At 32.6% G+C, this 11,130-nt stretch overlaps 1 protein-coding gene across 1 annotated transcript in view; it reads right to left on the bottom strand.

Moving 5' to 3' along the window:
• Positions 1-3,111, bottom strand: part of LOC145277890 (uncharacterized) — a 93,513-nt gene extending 90,402 nt beyond the window's left edge. The window contains exon 1 of the mRNA XM_080129882.1: positions 2,856-3,111. The gene's annotated coding sequence lies outside the window, so the exon portion shown is untranslated. The remainder of the gene's footprint in view (positions 1-2,855) is intronic.
• Between the last annotated feature and the right edge of the window lie 8,019 nt (positions 3,112-11,130).

Genomic DNA, 11,130 nt, shown 5'->3' with positions numbered 1-11,130 from the left:
AACATTAAACCAACTCTAACAATTCTTGGAGAAGTCACTAACATAAATCTAGAAAATAACTATTTAGTCGTAAGAATTTGTCCACGCACAACAGACTTTTTATAACATTTATTTTTTCTTTATTTTTGTTTTTAATAGGGGGGGGAGGGCGTCTGGTCTAAAACACCAATATTTTTTTTTACGTAGATTTTCATTATGAATTAAATGCGAAAGATACTCGTATATAAAATAAAAAGAAAATATATTTAAAAAAATCCATGTGTATATTTTTCCGATTATTATATATATTATTTGATGAAAATATGTTTATTGCGGTAATGTCACTGAATCTAGTATTAAGTTGCTTGTAAGCAAAAAAAAAAAAAAAATGTGTAGGCATTAAAAAATGTTTTTATGTTAATTATTACACGAGGAGTCATTTCGAGTTAATATTTACACGATTTAAATATGTAAACATTAGTTAAAACCCAACCGACATTTTGTAAAATCAACTCAATACTAGATAATGACATTACAGTTTACGACTTTTTTAAAAAATTTTTTTAGGAAAAACGATTTGAAAAATATTTTTTAATTATTTTTTACAAATGTCTGTTTATTTACCTCTCCATGATGGCAAGAGCAGATATATGTTGGGTGGGGTGGGGGTGGGGGGTCCAGCTCCTTAAAAAGGGTCACTCTGTTGACAAAAATAATGATTGCCTCAGTCTAGAAGGATTTCTTGTCTGATTACACTTTCACCCCAGCCCGAAATGATCTTTTTTTTTTTTTTTTTATCTCTTCGCCGAAATGCATAGTTTAAAAAACAAACAAACAAAAAAAAAAAAACGTTTTACAATTTTTTTTAAGGATCAATATAAAAAATGATTCGTGCCATAATTTTTTTTATTCTTAAGTTCAAAGAATAACGGAAATTTATATATTAATAATAATAATAATAATGTTAATATTATGGTACGTATGTACTTGTGTTACCGTGCTGAAATAATAACGTTATTTTGAAAGCCATTCTTAACATGAGGAGGGGAAGGTATTTTGTAACTATTCTGTACTACTTCAACCTAACAATTTAATGAAAAAAAGTAGATCGTGAAACTTGAATTTAACTCGAAAATACTATTTAAAAAATAACGTGGTAACATAAATGCATAAGTATTAATGATATTAATAATAAATATATCAATGACAAAATGACAGATTTTAACTTTTTTTTAGGACAAAAGGGTTAACCAAAAACTAGAATTATAAAAAAAAACATCGCACTTTTAAAAGTAGGTTTCAGTGATTTGAATAGTTTACGAAATTATAATTATCGAAGAATAATGTATAATTTACAAAGTAGATAAATAAATAAAAATGAATAATAGTAATTAAGAAAATTTCAAAAAATAAAAATAAGAAAATAAGTAAATTTGGATGGAGAAAAATGACAATTTTTGACAAAACTGAGAACATTGGACAGTTAGAGAAAATCTGTGTTGACAGCAAAAATTGACATGGAATAACGAAAACGAAAAAGGAAACAAAGATTTATTTTTTTAAGTAATAATCAGAAGAATAAACGCATAGATTGAATAAATATAAGAAAAATCTAGATGTAAATTAAAAGAATTATGAAAAGTTAAGAGTCAGTGTTTTTTTTTTTTCTCTTAGGTTTTCTTAAAAAAAAAAAAAAAGAGGGGGGGGGATAAAAAGGTGAGAGCAGGAGAGGGTGAAATGGATTATACAATTCGAAGAAACCCAAGGAAACAATGAAATCGATGTGGGCAAAAAAAAAAAAAAATAAATAAATAAACAAACATGGGAGGCGATTGTATCTATTACTTAATATATATATATATAAAAAAAAGATGAAGATGGGAGCAGATTTTGTTATAAAAGAAATTCCAAGGCCAGTATTAAACTAAAACAGTAATAATAGACGGAGTTTTTAGTTAACTTCAAACTAAAGGACAACTTATCTGTTGTGTGTATATAAACACGATCGAAGATTCAGTTGCGTTTTTAGAGAGGGGACAAGGAAGAAAACCATATATAAGATCAAAACATATGTTTCTAAATAAATGGGTTCCGCAAGTGGAAGATCTAAATTTGCTAAAACCATTCCTTATGACAAATACACCTCATAAACAACAATATTTAGAGTGGGAGAAAACAGACAAAAAGTCAAGTCGGTATATATAAAAACAAGAATTTGGATTTCTATTCGAAATAAAATTCAGAAAACTCGATTGTAAGTTTATGCTAACGCGAGGAAATCTTTATTAAAAACGGATTGATTATAAAATAATAAAATATTTAGTTCTGATTTTTTTTTTTTTTATCTAAAGAATTTTTTTTAAAGAAAGAAACATTTGAGAAAAATCTAGTGTTACGATCTAATTATGTGGACGTCGCGCAAGTTGTTGGAATAGAGATTTTAATGTCTTCCTATCAGTATTTAGACATTTATTCAATATATAATTTATCATCAATATTTAATAAAGATCAATAAGCAAAAGAATTATTGTTGTCACTTTGTAATGGTGTTTCTTGTTTAAAAGTACAATCACTCCTATATATTAAATTCTATAATATTAATAATTGTAAAGTTAAGACACCAATCATGTAGGTAAATAGATGAATTATGCTATCTAAAAGTCTAATTTATATAAAATAAAACACAAAACCTCACTTTTTTTGTCATATGATAATAATACTAAACTAAACTAAACCATAAAAAATGTCGCAGGTGTTTTTTTTTTAAATTTATTTTTTCAAATAAAAAAAAAACAAAAAAAAACACTAATATATACATATATGTGTGTACATTTAGACGGTGACAAAATTAAAAAGATGAGAAAGGTAATAATCACCACTATAAATCCCTGATCATAGACGACTCCAAGTGAGAAATGATGCGAAATACTTCAGAAGGGTAGCACTTGAAGGAAAAGATAAACGTAGACGAATCCGCCATGTTGTTTTGATTTATTTATTTATTCTCACTGTGAAATGTTAATATTCATCCGCACAGCCTCGTTTTCGAATCAGAACTTCTACAGCAGTCAGCTTGGAGAAGGCCACGACCCAAATCTATGGTGTTCCACAGTGGAAACACTATACTGCTCTAATTTATTTTTTATATATATATATATATATATATATATATATATATATATATATATATATATATATATATATATATATATATATATATATATATATATATATATATATATATATATATATATATATATATATATATATATATATATATATATATATATATATATATATATATATATATATATATATATATATATATATATATATATATATATATATATATATATATATATATATATATATATATATATATATATATATATATATATATATATATATATATATGTATGTATGTATGTATGTATGTGTGTGTGTGTGTGTGTGTGTGTGTGTGTGTGTGTGTGTGTGTGTGTGTGTGCGTATAACTAATCAGAGGACTGTATATATATATATATATATATATATATATATATATATATATATATATATATATATATATATACACACACACAGAAATTTAATTTAAACTCTGCCAAAATTAGAATTTACAGCAATTTATTATTCGACCAGGAATACAAAATTTTCCTTATTCCATGCAGTTTCCAAGAATGGCACTTATCCTCAGAGGAAAGTAATTAGCAAAATACTATTCATGAATATCATTTTGTTAACTACTTTCCTCTGAGGATAAGAGCCATTCTTAGAAACCCCATGGAATAAGGAAAATTTTGTATTTCTTGTCGAATAATAAATTGTTGTAAATTCTAATTTACACATATTAAATAGAATTTCTTATACCAGTGCTCTATTTCGAATATTGACTTTTTCATCTGGTTAGGATTGTCTTACAAATATTAGTATTAATATTTATACTTGCTTTAAGTTTACAGAATTATTCAAATGGTGAACTTAAATTTTTTAAATATATATATATATATACATATATATATACACATTATATATATATACATATATATATATATATATATATATATATATATATATATATATATATAATGTTATGAAAATATATTTATTGTCAATAACTTTTATAACTTACTACAATTTAATACCTAGCTCTACTTATGTATTTAGCACTATCGAAGTAAATACTAAAAATCGATACATAAAAGATTATATCTCCTTATAACATTTTATGTGAATACATGAAATAATATCTGCCGACTATCAACACGATGGTTGTAGGTTCAATCCCTGGCCAGGGAAAGGTGCTGGTCTAGCCGCACTGATGAGATGTGATACAGCAAAACAGTACTGTATATGGATGACTATATTCTTTCCTCCTTGGTTGAGCACTGTTGTAAATGTATCTCATTAATGCGAGGCTTGCTGTTTATTTGTTTGTAAATAAACAAGCAGCTTGAGCACTATAAAAGTGGTGGGCAAGTGTCTATTTAAATGGACATTTGATGAGATCATTTGCGAGCACCGATCCCATGGCCTGGAATTTAGAACTGCTGACTATCAATGCGATGAAATCTCTGACTAGGGAAAGGTGTTGGTTTAGCCACACTGTTGAGCTGTAATACAGCGAAACAGTACTGTATGTGGATGGCTATATATATACATTTTTTAACCAAGTAAGATCTGTGACTTACTTGTAGTTTCATTAAATACTTTTATATCCAAAATCCGATCCTGCATTTTGCTAATTCCTTCCTGCCCTCTGATGAGAAGGAGAGTATTTCTTCGAAACTCCGCGGATTAAGGACTATCCACTTATCTTGTGCTTCCTTTTTTAAAATTAAATATGTTTTTAACTCTTTTTCAAGATGTCTTTTAACATGTTTTATTAATCATTTGTTCATATATATATATATATATATATATATATATATATATATAGAGAGAGAGAGAGAGAGAGAAAGAGAGGGAGACAGACAGAGAGAGAGAGAGAGAGAGAGAGAGAGAGAAAGAGAGGGAGACAGACAGACAGAGAGAAAGATAGATAATTAGATCAGTATAGTGTTTCCACTCTGGAACACCATAGATTTGGGTTATGTTCAGTCTTAGCAAGCCATTCTCACAGGAATTACCTCCACTTTTGGGGGAGGATATTGGTTTATCACAAATCGACTGTAGCACTTCTTCCAGGGAATATCAATGGTTCTGATTACGATAAATGTTGCATCCATCTAGCGTACTCTCCATTGAGGAAAAGGAGATTTCCTCCCTATAAATTGACGGCATGTCTGATCTTGCTGCAATGGGAGTATCAGGTAAATAATTCTGGAACAAGCTGTCAGGCTTATATCAGAGTGCAGTATGATTCTCTTCGTAAATAAACCATCCTACCGAGCATTACCTCCACCTTTGAGAGGAGGGATTAGTTTAAAACCAATTATTTAAGGCACCCCCTACTGATCGCTGCAAATTATACATCTTTCTAGAGAGTGCTCTTTTTAGGGAGCTGTAAACAGATCTTATAGAGCAAGTTTGGGAAAACTATGGTGCGTGAAGTGAAAGCAGTTCAACAAAAGGATTTCACGCAGACTGTTAAATGTTAATAAATTTTTAAACGTTACTTTATCTTTCAAATAAATGTGCTTAATGTGAATACATAATTGCTGGTCTTCACATAGACTATTGAGACCAACTTTTATTCATAACAATGAAAATATCACACATACCACTTTATAAAGAGACAGCAAAGAGTTGTTTAAGGTCCCCAAAATTTATACTAGAATTTCCTACAAGGATTTGTGGCATAGCAGGTAAAGTACAGACTAAATTTCAATTCTAATTGATACACTTCTACTATTTGTGACTTACTGAAGATTTCTACTCTTGTAAATTAAATAAAGGGTTCCATTCAAAATTTCATACAGATTCCTGAATTTTACAGAAAGATTCCCGTGTCTGACAAGATACACCAGAGAAAGATCAAAGATTACATAAGTCGAAACGTTGTGAGAATAAAATTTGAGATCAGAACAGTAGTCCGAATAATCCAAACAATGAACAGGTATTTGTTCAAGTTATCTATACCACTGTGTATAGTTTGGTAAAGTTAGGACAGTGTCCAAGTGAAGAAAGTAAGAAAGTTCACTCAACTGGCAAAAGTCTATGAGCAGTTTACCTTCAGGGAAAGATAGTCGGTGCCCAGGAATCCAGTGGAAAAAAGGCAGGAGATAGAAAGGCTTTTTTACTCATTGCTTCCAAGAAACTAACTCTGATGACTGGTGTGATTTTTAAAGGGGCCTGAAGTAGTTCTTTATGGGATGGATAAAAGTAATGAACTCTGCAAGCTGATTGATCAGTGTGTGACCAAATCAGCCAACAGGGACTGTTCTTCACATGAGAAAATAACTGTAAATGATTATACCTGCTACAAATATTCTACAGTTCTTTAAAGTATTTAATAATAAAAATTTGATTGCATTTTTTTCTTTAGAAGCTTTTTATTTTGTGCATTTGAAATATTAAATTATGTTGTGTTAATATAATCTGTAGCCCTATAAAGTTGCAAGGTTTTGAATGCAGTCCTATAAAATTGTGCAGCCCTATAAAATTGTGCAACCCTATAAAATTGTGAAATATTAATGTGGCCCTATCAAATTGTGTGACCCTATAAAATTGTGCAGCCCTATTAAATTGTGAGTTTTTAAATGTGGCCATATAAAAAATGTAAGGCCCTATAAAATTCTGAGATTTTGAATGTGGCTCTTTCAAGAAAAAGTTTGCACACCGCTGGTTTAGAAAAAAAACAAAAAAACAAATATCATTAGATATGTGAGAATAACAAGTCTAGCAATCCAAAATTAATTTTATTTGACAATTGAGTATTGAATCTTCAACCTCCAAAAGAGTGTCACTTATAACTGAATTTTACCAACTACTTTATCCGTTATGCCATTAGTCTAGTTGTCAGTAACACTCTTCTGGAGGTTGAAGGTTTAATCTTCAGTGTGGGCGATACTCAGAATATGATTACGAATTGCTTAGAATTTCTACCTGGTCATGGCTGATGGAATAGTATGCTTCTCCCTTAGATTAAATAAAGGGTTCCGTTCCAAATTTTGTGCAGATTTCTGAGTTCAGCAGAAAGATTCCCAAGTTCAACAAGATACACGTGAAGAAGGTCGAAGGTTACATCAGCCAAAATGTTGTGAAAATAGCAATCAAGATGAAAACAGTAGTCTGCAGAATCCAAATCATACAAAGTTACAATGGAAGGTAAAGCATTAATGAAGAATGAGAGTTCAAAGAGTCCAAGCAATGTTCCTTTAAGGAAGTCATCACTTATCAAAGCCTAAAGGCCACTTGAGGATAAGGGTTAATGAATGTAAGGTGGTAGTGTAGTAATCATTAATGGAGTAAATTGGATAGAATTTGATTATTTCTGGGAATGGCTAAACAAGAACTTATACTTAATTGACTGGGAAGCAAGTCAATGGAACAGTGTTCCATGGGGAGGGGCAATTCTACAAAAGAAGCTTTGTTCATAGAATCTGTGTTTAAATTTAGGCACAGATAGGGGAAATTGTTAATAGTGGTTGTAGCTAGTCGAGTGTTTTTGTGAAAACTTGGGAAGAAAGGACCATAAATTGGAGCTCAGGCAAGCACTTGTCATGAGCATAATGATAAAGCGAAGACAGGCTCACAATGTCTCTTCTGTGGGAAAAGGTGAAAGAATTATTTTTTTTATGTAAGGAGAACCTGTGTATGTGTGTTCATTTCAACTATCACCTTGTGTATTTGCGTGCTAAATGGAATAAGCATGAAAATGTGTTTGTGTGTGTGTGTTTGTGTGTGTGCATTAGTATGCTTGCTTTGTTAGTGAAAGAGTATGTGCATGCGTGTGTTTATTGAGTGGTGTGTATGTGTGTGCTTCGCTTGCTATACAATAGTTTGTGAATATCTTTTTTTTCTTTGTTATTTTTTTTTTACATAGGCATCACCACTTATCAAGACCAAGAGGCCACTCGAGGATAAGGGTTAAAGAGTGTACAGTAGAAATTAGGCAATGTAGTAATCGTTAGTAATGGAAATTTGGTAAATTTATTAACAAGTGGAACGGCTCATCAAGAACTTGTTTACGTTAGACTTGAAGACAACCATATTGTAGACAGCTGGAAAGCAGGAAAACGAAAGACAATTTCACAGGCATGCAGTTCTAAGAAAGAAGCTTTGTTCATGGAATCTATGTTTAGGTTTAGGCACAGATAAAGAGTGGGGGGAATTATTGATAGTGTTTTCAGCTAGACGAGTGTTTCTTGTGAAAGTTTGGCGAGGGGGGACCATAGACTGAAGCTCAGTCAAACGCTTTCCATGAAAATAACGATACAGCAGAGACAAACTCGCAACATCTCTTCTGTGAGATAGAGGTTGAAGGGAAGAGAAAAGGACATCTCCTATGAGGCTATGAAGTCTATTTTGAACTCTATCAAGGCAGGACAAGTTCTTTAAAGCAGCTCCTGCCCAGATGTGAACAGTATTCCATCCTAGGACGTACCTGGCTCTTATATAGAGAATTGCATCAGCAGTGAGATATCTATTGGATCGATAGAAGGATTCCACCATTTTTCCAGTGGCCTTGGCAACAAATTTAATGTATGTGTTCCATTTAAGATCAGGAGCAAAGGTCAATCCCAGAAGCTTGTCAAAGCTTGAGTCCTCCGCAAGACGAGAGCCATTCATTTCAATTGATGCTAGATGTAGATCAGAACGCTGATGATGTAAAGAGAGAAGCTTGGTTTTAGATGCATTAAAAGTAACCAGCTACTCCTTTCCCTATTGTACCACATGCTCAAGATCAGAGGAGAGAGAATTGGAGAGAACTTGGTCGTTTACTGTCTTAGATTTGTCTCCAAACAAGGCACAATGCTACTAAGTTGTAAGAGGCTACTATTTGGGACTAGATTTACAGGTATGCTATGTAGGGAGTTGAGCAGCTAGATGTCTGTCCACATTACATTTGAACTTCTACATGGCAGTACAGTCAGGGAAGCAAGGAACTTGAAGAGAATTCCAAAGTCTAGCAGTTCGAGGGAAGAAACTATTTGAGTAGAAGGCTTTACTGCATCTAAGGATTATAGTGTAGGGGTGGGACTTTGCTGCTTGTCGGGTTTGTTGGGGGTACTTACGTTGAGGGAGTACAAATGCTTTGAGCTCGTCAGAGCATTTTCCATTAAAATACTTGTAAAACAGGTGCAAGGATGCCCCATTTCAGCGATGGGATAGAGGTTGGAGTTTGGTTGATAGTGTGACGAGCATGCGCAAAAGTGCACAAAAAGTATGAGTTGTGCGTGCCTGCGTCGGGGAGCGAACCTGGGACTGTTAGATTACAAAGAAAAACGTTTGTGAGCGATACTCACATTACTGCGACAATTGGGTTCGCCCAACGGCTATAAAAAGTCTAGCAGAAACAGAGATGGTGAGTCGTTTCTTTTTTTTTGGTCGGAACTAGCTTGTGAAGAGTACGACGTTTGCAAGAAGACAGAAGTCGAAAGAACTGATTCGTTCAACTTTGAAAAGTATTTTTGGCGTGTATATCGCTTAACACAAATTACTTAGCGTTCTCCTCCCTCGTGCTGCGACAGATAGTGCAGGACCTATTATGTTCGCAACTTTTTTTTAACCCTGTTTTGGAGCGAGAGACTAGTGGCAGACGTACCAGCCCAGATGTGGCAACAATACTCCTTGCATGGATGAATAGTGGCTTTGTAGAGATACAGGATACTCTTAGGTGTGAGTAACATTCTAGCACGGTAGAGAGAGCCCATCTTCTTCACAGCAGCCTTGGTAATTACCTCAATGTATTTGTTCCAGTTCATGTTGTCCGTGAATGTTAAGGCTAGGAGCTGGAGGGAAGTACTTTCAGGCTGTGTATCATTAGGCATCACACACTAATGACATAGAGTTGATGAGTTTTTTCACCCATGTGTGCTCTAAACATGGCGTCATGTCGAACATTTTGTTATTCGAATGGTATCCAAAGGTTATGCAGCTTTAATTTGATTTTGTATTTGTTGTTCATGTGAAAACAGTAAATTTTTAAATGTTCTACATCACATGGGTGACATCATGGCTGTAATGACAAAGGACTAATGAGTGGTTGAGAAAGTTTTTTGTCATTATTAAAGGAAAGAAGCATTGAAAGTTACTATCCAGTTACAGTCCCATTCCACTATAGATCTTCCTGTAGAGTTTTGGCCATTTTTTTTTAGATTTATATTCATTCCTTTTCCCCTCGAGTCTGTTATAGAGTGTGGTGTCATCAGCAAATATACCTATCTCAGAAACAATTTTATCAGGGAGGTCGTTTATGAATATCAGGAATAATAAAGGTTCAAGGATCGACTCCTTTGATATACCTGCATTTATATCATGTTGTTTTGATGTACGACCAACAACTTGGATCTTTCTCTTATCTAGAAGTGTAAGCCATGTTTAGTTTCAGAACAGTTTCCGATGGTGCGTTGTTCCACACAAGTCCTGAGAGGTGACTGGTTTGCAGTAGACAGTTCCACAGAGCAAAAGATTCTTACCATGTTGAGAAAGAAAAAACATATGCGAAATTGCTACAGAAAAGGTTTAATATTTATGGAGCAATTCTGGTTTCTGATTGGTTGGTAGCAGAACGTGAATTAATTTGATTCGTCAGTTCCTAGCAGCATCGTTTATAAATAGAATCGCCCGACTGTGTGGGATCATACTCCATTATGAATCAAAAATATTGCAACATCTTAGATCAAGCAGGGTTATATCGTGTGCACATCTGTCGTCTCTGGAAGAAAGTGATGAAAGAAGAAGAAACAGTTATCTTTGGGTTTTTATAGGATGCATGATTGGAGATTTTGTCCAATCAAGAGTTGATATGCAAAAATAATGTCCGTTGTTGTTGTTGCCTTTTCTAACAGCATTACCCTTTCTGAATAAATTTTCATAGAAAAATTGAGAAAATTTGATTATATCTTTAAGTATCACTACCTGAGCACAAAACACAAACAACAGCATTTATTTGAATAAGCAGACAACTTCACCAACTTGGCAGTCTGTTTTTTATTTACATAATTGAGGAAAAAACAGGGCAAAGAGCAGATAACTAAGTCTTTCAGT

The sequence above is a fragment of the Euprymna scolopes genome, chromosome 6 (assembly GCF_053919585.1).
Source record: "Euprymna scolopes isolate OS-2025 chromosome 6, ASM5391958v1, whole genome shotgun sequence".
Lineage (NCBI taxonomy): Eukaryota > Metazoa > Mollusca > Cephalopoda > Sepiida > Sepiolidae > Euprymna > Euprymna scolopes.
This window is presented reverse-complemented; position numbering and strand designations above follow the sequence as displayed.